Here is a 15,148-nt window from a genome sequence, read left to right on the forward strand (position 1 = left end):
AGCACCAGATCTTCATAACCACCCACCTGCATACTTCTGCCAAATGGTCCACCAGCATCTCAAGATCAAGACACCTGAAAGTGAACCCATTAGCCTTCCCCTAAGTCCATTCCTCCTCCTGCGTGGTCCCTTCCGATTCTAAAGTAACAGGATATGGAGCAAAGGAAATTTGAGGAAATAAGAGCCAGGTCTGTTAGGAACGAATTATTAAGAAAATATTAACCTTCATGACAGATACCCAAAATAAGAAGTCCTGACCTGACAAGAGAATTTCTGTAAAGAAATGTAACCATCTTTGAATAAGAAGTTGTGGTGTATATGTACACAATGAAATATTCAGCCCTAAAAAACAGGAAGTCCTATCATTTGCTATAACATGGATAGAACCTGAAGGCATTACACAAATTGAAATAAGTGAGACATTTATAAGGTACTGTATGTTCTCACTTCTATGTGGAATCTTAAAAAAAAAAAAAAAGATTAGACCCATGACTATCAGAAGCAGAGGGTGGGGAGGGGGAACAGGAGGAAAGTGGTCAAAAGATACAAACTTCCAGTTACAAAATACCTAAGTCCTAGGGATGGATGTACAGCCTGGAGACCATAGTGAACACAGATAACGGCATATGGAGAAATTGTCCAGAGAGCAAATCCTAAGAGTTCTCATCACAAGGAAAACATTTTTTCCTTTTTTCTGTTTTTTTTTTTTTTTTTTTTTTTAATTCTTATCATGTCTATAGGAGAAGACGGATGTTAGCTGAACCTACTGTGGTCATCACTTCACAATATATGTAAATCAAACCTTATGCCCTAAACTTACACAGTTGGTTATAACAATTATCTTCAATGTAACTGGAAAAAAATAAGTTCACACTAATTTACTATAATTTAATAATAATTTCACAATAATTTACTATATAGTAACTTCACTATATTTTTCCAGTTTCACTATATGGTCCCATTGTAATGACCCTTACCCTGCACATCATCTGCAGGCCCATGAAGCTTCTTCCCCTATTTTGTAGCAGTCCAAAATAGATGTATACTCTATGATCTCCCAGGACTCCCCTGCCTTTGCTGGTCATCCTAGTTCTGGGGACCATTTAGCCACCCAAACTAGAAATATGGGGTTCACCCCAGACTCTTCTCTGTTCCTCATGCCCTATAATGAAATGCAAACTCATGAATGCCCTAAATTCTACTTCCTAAACTGGGCCCCCAATCAGCACTGCCCCTCAGCCCTGTCCCTCCCTCACTCCTCACCTTCCCTTGATCTTCTACAGCTCAGAGAGCAGTCACCTCCTACTTGAGGTTTGTCAGGGAATGCTTCCTGTTTAATGCCTACTAGGCTTCCTGTTCCATAAAAGTGGGAAAGAGGACCCACTCTAAAACATACTATTCCTGAAATCTACCTCTACTACTATATTAAGTATGATTCATTTGACATGGTAGCAAAAGTAGGGAGAAGAAGGCAATGTCTATCCCCATGAGCACAGCTATGTTACAGTTCCCAAGGTGAGGCCTAGGAGGGAACAAAACCTCATGAAATACCCAAAAGAACTAAAAGCAGGCACCTAAACAGAAGATACTGACCTATGTTCACAGCAGTACTGAACACAACAGCCAAAACATGGAGGCAGTCAAAGCACCCATTGATGGTTAAATGGATAAACAAAATGTGGCCTATCCATACAGTGGAGTATTATTCAGCCTTAAAAAGGAAGGAAACTCTGACACCTGCTACAACATGGATGAACCTCAAGGATATTATTATAAGTGAAACAAGCCAGACACAAATGGTCAATTACCTGAGGTATCTATGGGAGTCAAATCCATTGAGACAGAATGTAGAATGTGGGTTCCAAGGGCTGGAGGGTGAGGCAATATGGGAGTTGTTGCTTCATTGGTCAGTTCTGGATGACAAAAGGAATAGGGATGGATGGTGGTGATATTTGCACAACATGGTACATGTATTTAATCCCACTGAACTGTACATTTAAAAATGGTTAAAATGATAAAGTGTGTAGTATGTATATTTTACTACAATTTCCTTTAAGATTTTATTTATTTATGTATTTATTTGAGAGAGATACAGAGAGAGAGAGAGAGAGAGAGAGAGAGCACAATCAGAGGGAGGGGTAGAAGAAAAGGGAGAGGGAGAGAAAATGTCAAGCAGATTCCCTGCTAAGCGTGGAGCCCAATGCGGGGCCTGATCTCATGACCTCCAGAACATAACCTGAGCCGAGACCAAGAGTCGGATGCTTAACCAACTGAGCCACCCAGGCGCCCCATACTACAATATAAATAACTGTTTAAAAAAAAAAAAAAAAAAAACCTCCTGGAAGAGGTACCAGTTAGGGACACCGTCACAGAGGAGCCAGCTGCTTCCCCGGGGTTCTGTTAATGAAACTGCCAGCCTCCTATCAGACCGGGAAGTGGAAGGAAGATCCAAAGGGTCTTTAAGAAAAGTGCCTAATAAAAAAAATTGTTCCTTTTATTGCATAGCAAAATATTTAAAATCACATAAACATATTGATTATTAAATTCACACATTAAATTCTATCAGCATATAGGGCATGTTTCGTTATAAACTAGCACTGGTTTAAAAATAGGCTGCAGAGCTGCCTTTTCAGGATATAGAATTCTGAGAAAGCCATTCTAAAAGACGTTCCACCAGATTCCCACACAACAACGGCAGGGACTTCTAAGCAGCCTTCCTGGATCAAATCTCCATCTGTCTCTAAAGAACTATCTGAACAAATTTCAGATCTGTTTCCCCACGAGTTAACCCCTTCCCATCGCTCCCCGAAGCCCATGTGATGAAGTCCAGCTCTGGAGTGTGAGATGTGACCACTGAGCCACGAGGACAGCCAGCTCTGGGCCATGCAGTCCCACAGCAGACTCCCTGGCCCGAAGCCCAGATCCACCCCTGCTGTCCGGAGAACCTTCTGTCCATCCCAGTCTCTCTGGTCTTGGTTTTTTCATCTGTTAAATGGAGACAGCAACAGTTGCTACCTCTTAGAGTTGGTATGAGGAATACATGAACCCATGTCTATAAAATGCTCAGTGTCTTGCCCATAATAAGGACCATGGAAGCGTTAACTGGGTTGTTATCATTCCGATATACAAGGGCCTTTGTGATGTGGCCACAACCTTTCTCCCAGTGTCACTTCTAATCTGGCTTTCTGCATGGCTCATTTTCATGAACGTGCCACACTGTCGATGCCTCCAACCTCCACATGTGTTATTCCTTCTGCCTGCCTGTCCTCTTCCTTTTGCCCCTCATTGGCCTCACAAACCCTTTGAGGGGTGTCACTTCACCACTGATGGCTTTCCTGACTCCAGCACAGACTTGGCCCACTTTCTTGTGTTTCTGCTGGACCCTGTGACCCCTACCTTGCATAGTCATCAGCTTACCTGACTCCCCAGGTAATGAGCAGCAGGCTCCTGGGGAGGCAGGAACTGTGCTGCGTATCATTACGCACTGAGACTCAAGCAACAATCACAGATGAATGAGTGAATGAATGAATGAATGAATGAATGAATGCTGTGCAACAGAAGTGTGAGACTAAGCCCAGGAATGAAGGGAGGAAGGAAGGAGACAGGTGGGGCAGCTGGAATAGAGTTGCATGAGGCCTCCATGGAGGAAAAGGGGTGCACTTAGGAAAGAGGAGCAGGAGAAGCAAGGTTTTTAATCACAGGAAAGAGAAGAGACCAAGCAAGCAGGGATGCTGCGTACGGGCTCCCAAGGTTCCCGGCTCCTGCCAGGGCCTGCACCATCAATGCACGTGACAGACTTAGACCCAAAGAGAGCAATGGTGGGGAACCCCACGGACAGCATGTTGTCTGTATCTCAACAGGCCTTCATGCCTCAGTAAAGGGCGTGACACGTCCAGAGTGGCTGCATCCTGACAAAGGGGAGACTAAGAAAGGCAGAGACCTCTCATGTTAAATGGGGAATTGCAGTCAAGCTCCAAACCATGCCTTTCCAACGTTTCTGTCCTCGTTCTACACTAGCAATAAAGGAAAAAATCAGACACCTATCCGGCAGGTGGAGTGGAGAGCCCAGGCTGTGGGGAGGAGTGCTCCAGCCCTGCCTTTCCTGATTCTCAGGAACTTACAGGTTAAGGCGCCCTTGGTCTGTACCCTGGCAATCAGGTTGGCTCCTGACCTGTGCATCCTCAGGCTTTGGGTTGCTAAGCTCTAGTCAAAGAGCCAGGCCACGTTTCACAGGGTCACCTGATACGTAAAGCCAGCCCCGCACCAGCCACTAAAATACGGGTTCACCATGTTTAGTGAGGGGCTGTCTCCAGTTAGAAGTCAACAAGGAGGATGAATGATCATGGGTTCAGAAGGAAATGTGACCAAATATCATAAAGGCAGCCACCCCCGTGTGTAGTAAACAATGCAGGCCGGGGCTAACTCCCACTTCCCAGGAGGAGCAAGCCTGCAGCGGGCACGCCCGTAGGCAGAGAAGCCGTGGCCAGGGGACCGCCACTCGGCCCCCAGCCTCTGATCGATACTGGCGAGTGAGAAGGAACTAAAAATACGCATAGGAAAATGCACATGGGGACAAAGAGGAGAAGGAATGGAGAGAAATGAGAGGATGCTTACGGCACTCTGACTTCAGGAAGGCAAGGGGACCCCCTCCTCCCCTACACACACCCTGGGGGCCCCTGGTCAATACAGAAGTGGGGGCACTGTGGGCCATGGTGCACACTTCAAGCTAGGCCTAGGTTTCCTGGGATTCAAACGGCATATACAGTATTTGGGAAAAAGATTTACAATGTGAGAAAATGCCCAGGATATGTCATTTAATGATAAATGGAAGAAACAATACACAACAAGGAAAGTAATCGTGTTAACTATGCATAGAAAAAGCCTGGAAAAATACATTTTTGTAATTTAACAGTGGTTATGGCTGAGGATGAGAGCCAATTTTCATATTTTTCTCCAAGTCGTTATCATATAAGGGATGGGGGCGCAGACGCACTCTTTCTTTAATTTACAAAGCGAGTCTATGTGTACTATATAGTTAAAGTTTTCAAAAGCATTCCAGAAAGTCGTCATAAAATCCAGGAGGCAAATGTAGCCCTCAAGGCTAGCTGTATCTATATAATAATGGACATTCTGCAATAATTCGAAGAAACTCATTATCTGGTTGCTTACTGAGATGTGAACATTTGGAATCATTGAGACATATCTTTGGATCCAAAGAAACATCCAAAGCAATGAAGCAGAAATTCACCATCCTTTCTTTCTGGTATTCATCCATTTACTGAAATATCAGAATATGCTCCGAAGAAAATGTTCAATACTTAAAAAGAAGAATAACCTGGTAAACCAAAAAAGTGGGAACAGAGGGGGGGAAAAATCTGCCAGGAATAACAAGGTTCTGTGAGAACCAGTTATATAAAAAGGCTTAGAAGAATAACTGAACACGTGCATTTTCCAAATCCCTTGCAAGGGTCATTTCAACTAAATTGTTCTCCAAGTAAAATAAAACGTGATTTCCTCCAGAAGCTGCAAATTTAAAAACCGGATTCTTAAAACCTTATTAAATAATATTATACTATAAGCACGTTTGCCAAAGTATTTTATTATATTAGCTTTTCCTGGAAAAAGTTCTCAGGGTTCCCACATAGTAAGCAGTTGTTATGTAGTTATTTGTTGGACAACTAGTAATTCCTGGGAAAGGTGTGTCTTTTATTTTCCAGATCTATGGCAGAAGGTGGCCAGCCAAATAAGGGAATATTATGCAAATGTTGCCTTCCTTGGCTCTGCCCCAGGAAAAGCAGTGATGGTAAAGCCAGCAAGCAGCCTGCCCACCCCTAAGGGAAGGCCTGGCTCAGACGCAAGAGTTAACTGTGAGTTAGTTACTCACACAGGCTGAAACCCAGACACTTTTAAGTCAGAAAAGGGGATGGTAGGGGGGACCTCTATCTTCTAACCTAGAAGGCTGGATTCAATTCGGGAGCATAAAAAATACTGGGTGGTTTTTCTCTCCCTAAATAGAAACAAGGCCACGTTCCCACTTCAGAGAAGCTCCTTCAGCTCTGTGGGACCCTGGACTTCAAGGGTCCCAGAAACATAATGGGCTCCTGCTCTCTGCACCACTACCCTCTGCTCACCCCACTTCCTCCGCATCAGGGGAGTTGCAGGTCCTCGTTCCCTGGAAGTGTCTCCCTAGGGAGAAGCTGCCTTCATTTCCATCAGCATTAATGACCCACCTTTCCAGCACAATGCTGTGCGGGCTGCACAGGGCAGATGAGATTTGGTTAAGAGACTGCTAAATAATGAATAAAAAGAGGCACCACCAGCCCTCCAATACCTCATTATTTGCTCGCCTGAATCCAATGAGAAAAACAACCACAGGAAAGGAAAGAATGACAGAGACTGGGGCTAATTCTCAAGGCTTCTGGAAATTCTGGTTCAGAAGGGGGCGGGTGTGGTCTGGGATTTGGGTGTAGACCAGACTTCGGGCCCCTGTAAGCCCAAACCATGGCACGTGTTCCCGCCGCGTGGCTGGAGCAAAGAGGTCACTGGTAGGAAGGGCACCCACTTGTGGCAGCATCAGCCCTGGAAAATGCAGGACAAGGCTCCCTCCTTTCCTCTGGGCTGCCAAACAGACGCCCACTGCTCTCAGCCCCAAGGCTCACTGCCCTGAGAAGCCTCTGCTCCCCGACAGGGGACCCCTTGAGTCGTCCCACACTCAGCTCTCCTCTGGACTGGAAACCAGCCTCGCCCCAACATACGTTCACAAAGTTCTAGTTCCACCTTTGCCACAGGAGCCTACAGTCTGGCTTTTTTCCCTCCCCAATCATACTTCACCATTTTAAAAGCACACTAAAAAAATATTTGAACAGGGGTGTCTGGGTGGCTCAGTTGGTTGAGCTTCCGACTCTTGGTTTTGTCTCAGGTTGTGATCTCAGGAGCGTGGGATCGAGCCCTGTGACAGGCTCCACACTCAGCATGGAGTCTGCTTAAGATTCTCTCTCTCCTGGGGATCCCTGGGTGGCTCAGCAGTTTAGCACCTGCCTTTCACCCAGGGCGTAATCCTGGAGTCCCAAGGATCGAGTCCCACGTTGGGCTCCCTGCATTGAGTCTGCTTTCCCTCTGCCTGTGTCTCTGCTTCTCATGAATAAATAAATAAAATCTCTTAAAAAAAAAAAAAGATTCTCTCTCTCCCTCTCCCCATGCCCCTCCCTCTGTTCTCTCTCCCTCTCTAAAAATAAATAAATCTTTAAAAAAATACATTTGAACAAAATCAGATCATATGAGCGACATGGGTGGACTGTCTCAATGCCAACATCCTGATTTTGATATTGTGTTGTGTTTTTGTCAGAAAAATTTCCCCCATTGGAGAAAACTATATAAAAGGTACACAGGATCTCTCTATATTATTCCTTACAGCTTCATGTAAATCTACAATCAAATTTGACCTCAATCAAATTTCAATTAAAAAAACCTAAAGAATGTATTTTATAAGCTTCATGTGAATAAAGACCAATCAAGAGGTCACCCTACTCACGGATGCTCAAACTGAGCCTGACTTCCAGGAGATGCTTCTGCAGTACACATATTCAAGAACTATGTATGTCATCCCTCAACGTGCCAGTTACTGTACCAGGCACTACAATGTCTGTCTCAACTGATGTTCTTAGAAGATGAACAGGGATGAGAGAAAAGTCATTGATGGCCCTTGTGTAACTGGCCATTTCATTATTCTCAACAGAGGTGAGAGGTTTAGGTACACACTAGGCAACTGCACTGTCTGGGTGAAGACTATTGCTCAAGCAACAATTCATCTGTGACAAGAGTTCCACCCGTCAAGGCACCATGACGGTGGGTTCCCAACCACCGACTCACTGCTTGCTACGCGCTTAAACATGGCAGCGTCTTTCCATTCCTTCTGCTTCACATATATTTTTGAGCAAGTTTCTCAAGTGGCTGAGGGAGAACACAGTACTTGGTTTGCTTTCAAATGAGTTATCCAAACCTTGTCTGCCTTTTAGCAGGAAAGTTCCAGAGATCTTAAACAAGAAAATGGGCTCCTGGCCATGACAATCCTCGTTCAACGCGTTGCTTTGTTTGGCAGCTCTCATTTGTCTAGACCAGATGTAGGTCTCAACTAGTGTAAACAGCCATGCCGAGCTATCACAGTGACCAACCTGTAACTCAGAGGGGCCAAAGGCACCGTCCCAGGCACCGATTCTTCTCAAAGGGCAGAGGTTTAAGGGACTGACAATCCGCCTTAGTATGCGTAGGGCTGGTTGTACTGACCAGTGCATTTCTAATCCATTATCTCATTTGCTCCTTATAATGCTTGTCAATACTTTGGTATGAAGAAACCCAAGCTAACTCTCTCAAATGTTCGTCAATTCTTGGTTACACAGGAATTGATGATTCATGATTATGTTAGCCTTTTTTGGGCCTCCTCCAATCTTACAGGACATTTTACCATATTTCTACCAGTGGAGAGGCAGTAGTTTGAGAGAGAGATAATGAGTCTTGAGTCAGAGAGGTGAGGTTAGGGCCCAGCTCCATGACTCAGTGGGTGGTCCTGCATTAGCTTCCCTGAACCTCTGTCTCTTCATCCATCACTGGGGGGAGTAACACCCACATTGCAGGATTAAAGCAATGATTAAATGAGACACCTAGATAGAACAAGTGGTGATTGCTCACAATGTTACGTCTTCTGTCAAAAGTTGGTTCCAAAATAAGACTGGTTCCATAGAAACAAGAACTAGGAACACCTGGGTGGCTCAGCGATTGAGTGCCTGCCTTCGGCCCACGGTGTGATCCTGGAGATCTGGGATCGAGCCCCACATGGGGCTCTCTGCATGGAGCCTGCTTCTCCCTCTGCCTGTGTCTCTGCCCCTCTCTCTCCGTGTCTCTCATGGATAAATAAATAAAATCTTTAAAAAAAAGAAAAGAAAAGAAAAGAACAAGAAACAAGAACTAACAGGGGCGCCTGGGTGGCTCAGTTGGTTAAGCATCTGCCTTTGGCTCAGGTCATGGTCCTGGGACTGGAGCCCCACATCTCCCTCTGCCCTTCCCCCTACTCATGCTTTCTCACTTTCTCTCTCTCAAATAAATAATAACTTTAAAAAAAGAAGGATGGGATCCCTGGGTGGCTCAGCGGTTTGGCGCCTGCCTTTGGCCCAGGGCACGATCCTGGAGACCCGGGATCGAATCCCACATCAGGCTCCCGGTGCATGGAGCCTGCTTCTCCCTCTGCCTGTGTCTCTGCCTCTCTCTCTCTGTGACTATCATAAATAAATTTTAAAAAAAAAATTAAAAAAAGAAGGAAATAAGAACTAACAACCAAAGTGAAATTTTTTGACTATCAAAGAATGCATATTATCTATAAGAATCCCTGAATTCAGGGGCAATTGAGGATCATCTGTAATTAGCAGCTGCTACAGAAATGCCCAAATGATCAGAAGGATTTCTTTCTTATTTTCATGTATCTGAGTTAGTAAAAAAATATTGTCCTATTATCTTACCCTCCAATAAGAAACCCACCATTAAAACTCTTCATGTAACTAAAATCCACAGGACACTAAGTACAAGTGTATTCTCAGCAGATTTCCACATTTTAGCTGTATGAGCAAATGCAAATTTGAGGAAAAATGATTCCCTGCCCGATGTCCAGAATGACTGGGGAACAGGTGGGCTGTTCTAATCTACCTAAGAGAATGGCCGTTTTTTTTTCTAAAGATTTTATTTATTCATGAGAAACAGAGAGAGAGAGAGAGAGAGAGAGAGGCAGAGACACAGGCAGGAGAAGCAGGCTCCATGCAGGGAGCCCGATGTAGGACTCAATCCCAGGACCCTAGGATCACGCCCTGAGCTGAAGGCAGTTGCTCAACCGCTGAGCCACCCAGCGTGTCCCAAGAGAATGGCCTTATAAACCACACAAATGTGACCAAATTTCAAAGGATATCAAACATGACAAAACATATTTGTGGTGAACACACTGACCACTCCCTTCTGTCTTTCCAACATTAGCTGCTAACACCAAACTTCTCAAATTATAGTATGTGTGCCAAGGGGTAGAGAGAGCCACGAGGTTACAAGGGCCCATCTTCCAAGAACATCAGTGGTCCTCAATGGGAGTCCGTGAGACACTCAGAGATACCTAAGCTCATGCGTCTACCACTCTCTGCACTTGAGAGTACTCAGAAGAAGGATGAAAAGCACTATTGAGGGGCGCCTGGCTGGCTCAGGTTATAAAGCATGCAACTCTTGATCTCAGGGTTGTGAGTACAAGCCCCACATGGGGTGTGGAGACGGAAGGAAGGAAGGAAGGAAGGAAGGAAGGAAGGAAGGAAGGAAGGAAGGAAGGAAGGAGGAAAGAAGGGAGGGAGGGAGAAAGGGGGAAGGGGGAAGGAGAAAAAAAAGAAAGAAAAGCACTATTGAGGGTGAGGCAAAATACTAATTTACTGAACACTCATCTGCCAAGGCCAGTGCTCGGTGTTTGCACATTAATCATCTTAATTCCTCACTTACTCATTCAATAATCATGGGAAGAAGAAAGGGAACAGCCAGTGACTTTTATTATTGTTTTGAGATACATTTTAACTAGGCTCTCAGAGTCCAGCTCAACATTAATATCAAATCCTTCAAGTCACTGGCTCTAAGTGAAAAGAAAAAAAAAAGGGCACAAGGAACTTGGTAGTGAAAACATTGGCAACAAAATCAGACATGAGAAAACTGGTTGATAGAGACACAAATACGCTAGCAGGGGACACCTTGGTGGCTCAGCGGTTAAGCGCCTGCCTTTGGCCCAGGGCATGATCCTGGGGTCCCAGGATCGAGTCCCACGTCAGGCTCCCTGCATGGAGCCTGCTTGTCCCTCTCTCTCTCTCTCTCTCTCTCTGTCTCTCATGAATAAATAAATAAAATCTTTTAAAAAAAAAAAACACACATACGCTAGTGGGTTAAGAATTTTGTTTACTTAAAAAGGGCAACTTCTGAATATAAACATATGAGTGAATCAACTAATAAATACTAATAAGCACCAACATGTGACACGTGTATATACATGTAATACTTTGCTAAAAACCTCTTAGAGGGGCGTCTGGGTGGCTTAGTCGTTAAGCATTTGATTTTGGCTCAGCTTGTGATCTTGGGGTCCTGAGATCGAGCCCTGTGCTAGATGCCAGGCTCTGCGCTCAGGGGGGATGTCTGCTTCTCCCTCTCCCTCTTCCTCCGCCTCTCCCTCTCCCTCCACTTGCGCTCACTCACTCTCATCTCTCTCAAAAAAAATAAAGAAAATCTTAAAAAAAAAAAAAAAAAAAAACTCAGAGTTTATTTTCTTTTCCTAACCCAATCAGGCAGGAAATAGGTTGTTACTGACACCAATTTCAGCCATTGTTTGCTCAACAGAACCTTGCCAAGAGATGCACCTTCTCTGGCGTAACGTGCACCTTCCCTCCAGCCCACTCAGAATGTTCCTTTGTCCCTGCTGCTGTTAAGTGCTGCCCTCTGAGTTCTCACCAACATGAAAGGACCCCATTACCACCACTGGTTAGAAATAAAAGCTCCTTGACTCAAATTGGCCTGTTGAGCCTGTTGGCTCTGTCCTCTGATCCATCTCCTGTTGAGTAACACACACGACACAGAAATTGCATGTCATGAACTCCAATGCACTGTACAAATGCCAGTTATTTTTTTTGTCCTTATGACTATATTTTACACCCATTCTGCTGGACTGCTTTGAGGCTCCCACAGATATGGTCAAATGGCTAGCAGCAGTTAAAAAAACTCTTAACAGGCCAGATACACAAATTGTTAATTCGGTAGAATATGAAAAATTTTTAATGAAATTAACAGAATTTGGGCTTTGGAGGAACATTACAACTACTGTAAACATACATTCATCTTCTTTCCCTGACTCACCAAGGAGCCAAGGATCATGCTGTGTGCAGAAGATAGAAGAAGCGTTGGCTGAGAATATTCGGCCAAAGTGGACACCGGAGAACAGTTTACTGTGTGGTTTAGAAACCAGGGAGTTGCTTCCAAGAAAAGCAATCCTTTGGTTTCTGTAATGTAACGAGCAATAAACTTCTTCCTCCAAAGTTGCTGTGGCGAAGCAACGCAGTCTCCACTCAGTGTGGCTGGTCCACTACTAGAAGCATGAAGGGACCACAGAGAAGAAGAACACCCCCAAATGATGAGAGATTTCACAGGCCAAGGCACCCCTTTTGGATATGCTAACTCTACAAACATCCCCCCAAACAGCAAAAGGCATCAGAGAACTCGCTCCATCACCCTTTCTCACCTTTGCATCCCTGTTGTTCTACTGTCCTCTCTGGAAATGACATTCGGAAAGAAAACACAACCTAGTGTGAGCACCGGACATACACCCTCACTGTGCCTAAATGCCTGGCACCTCGCATGTGCGGAACTGCTTAATGCACCTCACTCTCTGCAAGGCTGCCTTGCTGTGCTAATGATGGACATTGTGAAGAGTCACCCCATCAGGGGGCAGCTCCAGTGACTCCCACCGCCAGGCCCAGGGATGTCACACCTTCTGGTGAGGCCCAAGTCTCTCAAGCAGTAAGCAACAGGTAAGCACGCTGGCCAGCTTCCATGGCCATCACCTTTCTGAGCATCCCCTAGGATGACAGAGGATCCCTGGGACCCTGAGCGGTTCTTACAATTCCATAGAAAGCACTTTGTTGTGATTATAAAATAAGGATCTGCATTACGCTGCTTTTTTTCTTTTTTAACTTAAATCTGACTTCTGGTGCTTTCTTAACTAAGTCACAAACCTCCGATCGTTTATGAATATGCTGGCTCCAGAGAGATCTGTATTTTGGGCTTTGGTTGCCAGGAAGATTCCAGACTCCCAACTCTGGCTGCCAGTCTGTGTTTTTTATTCCGTCAAATCTGAGCAAGACTTAAGTGGCTGGAGAAGTGGAGATGCGAAAAAGCATGCTGACCGTCACAATCTCCTATGGCCTTTGATCTGTTTCTCAAGTTTCACCGAAGCTTAATGGAATCGAAAGAAACAGAGGAAAAAATATCTCTCCCTTTTAAAAAATCATATCATCATAGAAACTTTTAAAAATAACCATATTAATATTTCATCTGATTCAGAAACGGTGAAGGAGAAATCTGCCAGTAAAAGATCAGAATGAGAAAAAAATAAATAAACAGAGGAGAAATGTTGCAAATGTCTACACCATCTACCGTGAGAACATCTCCATAGTATTTTCAGAAAATAATTGTCTTGAAGATATGAGGAATGTGAGCCCTGGGTTGGGGGAGTGGGAGGGAGAAGAGCGCGTGTTTGAATTTTCTATAGCTAATATGTCACAGTAAAGGGACAATTTACATTTAACCGCTTCCAGAGTGGAGTAACAGATTGTCAGACTAATATCTTGTCTGTTTAATAACCTATGGTTATAGTCACACAAATCATAGAGATAATATAATCCCCAATACAGCCCCACTGTTGTGAAAAAAAACTGTAATGGTCAACTCAACTTTGACTTATTCACCTAAATTCTGGTCTTCTGGGCAACACAGTAGTAGACTGGGGTACAGTGACCTCTATTCTGTGTTTATTTCTTTATTTGAAACTTAACTGAAGGGATAATGAGATTATGGTAAAAAATGACATTCTGAGCGCCGTGGTGAAAAGAATAAAAGTGAGAATTTACCCCCAATTTATTGCTCACAAACTCGGCTCGACATGCGGAATACAGTTCAGCAGTTAACCTCCCTTTTGACCTCAGCAAGGACTGCTCTCACCTCCTTCCCTGGGGCCCAGCAGAATAAGCCTCCTGCTTGCTCATCATTTCCTTGTGGTCTGTCCCTTCAAGTACCTCCATGAAAGCCTGGACCTAAGGCCCCCAGTGACAGCACCTAAGCCAGTGCCTGGCACATCAGATTGGCAGAGCGGTTGAGTAAGCACCTGCTATTGAATGTCTGAATTTGAGAGCTTCTGAGAATGGATATGGAGTGGATGACCTCACCCTTTCATGATGCATTCAACCGGCTTCGCTCTCTGCCACCTGCTCTTGGTCTAGTTCAATGTCAAGGGGCACGCCTGGACAGAATCACTTTTGTTGGTTGGTTGTCTACTGCGTGATTCCAAAAGTCAACACAATATAAACAGGCAGACAGGAGCCATTCCCACGCTACTGCCAGTCCCTATGCTCACCGCTGCCTGCTACCTATCCACATCTACCTTCGTTTCTTGTTATCTTTCCAGGGCTTCTCTATACAAATATAAACAAACTTCCCTATATATTTCCAGATCCTCACCTTCCTTGCATAAAGGTAATATAGTCTATACACTCGTCCCCAGCTTGTTTCCTTCACTTGGCCGTGTATCTGGACACCATTCCACGTCACAACACACATCATCACTCTCATCAACAACTACACAGCATCCACTGCCCACAGATGCCATCCTTCAACCACTCCCTCATAGACCACTGTACATCCGGTAGCTTCTGGTGCTCTGGTGTTACACACAAAGCTTGTACCGGTGTCCCCTCAGTATGGGTGCAGGTGTGCATGTAGGAAAAGATTCCCGGAACAGGACATTTGTAATGTTGGTTTACACCATAGGGTTGCTAAGAAATATTGTTAGGTGCTATAAAGAGGGCGTGATAGCATCCATGTACATGTGTGCTACAGGGCACTAGAATTTTTTCCACTCTTGTCAAGGGGAGTGCTAACTGAATTCCTCACTTTCATAAAACACAGACCCTTTGAAATTTTAAATTGATGCAGCATCCCCAAATGGTAGCCAGAGTTCAGCTCCCCTATTCTACTTCCACCCATCAATTTTCTAGGCTGACAGATTTTTCCTCTAGAAACCTATTAGAGGAAAACAGGCCCTCTAAAAAAGCCTTGAAAGCCTAGTTAATATGGGTGGAATTAAATTTTTATAAGAGTATTCAGGGATTCTAAATCAGCAGCAAATGCTTTCTTTTCATCACAATACCCAAAATGACATGGAAAGAAAAACATAAATGAATATTTAAAAACCCTATTCATTCCAATGCAGGGGACCCCCAAAAGTAGTTGATATTCTCAGAGTTTTTCAGTAATTCATGACTTTTTTTCACAGTGACAATCTAAAATTAGAAAATGATGCCTATTTGCAGAATCAATGAAAAGG

At 44.3% G+C, this 15,148-nt stretch overlaps 1 protein-coding gene and 1 non-coding gene across 4 annotated transcripts in view; both read right to left on the minus strand.

The window, feature by feature from the left end:
• CAMK1D (calcium/calmodulin dependent protein kinase ID) overlaps positions 1-15,148 on the minus strand; it is a 433,570-nt gene that overhangs the window by 339,925 nt on the left and 78,497 nt on the right. The window lies entirely within an intron of this gene.
• On the minus strand, positions 14,600-14,728 carry LOC112908499 (U6atac minor spliceosomal RNA). Its single transcript, XR_003232945.1, has one exon. It is a non-coding gene; the product is annotated as a U6atac minor spliceosomal RNA (small nuclear RNA).

Source organism: Vulpes vulpes, chromosome 2 (assembly GCF_048418805.1).
Source record: "Vulpes vulpes isolate BD-2025 chromosome 2, VulVul3, whole genome shotgun sequence".
In the NCBI taxonomy this organism is placed as follows: Eukaryota; Metazoa; Chordata; class Mammalia; order Carnivora; family Canidae; genus Vulpes; species Vulpes vulpes.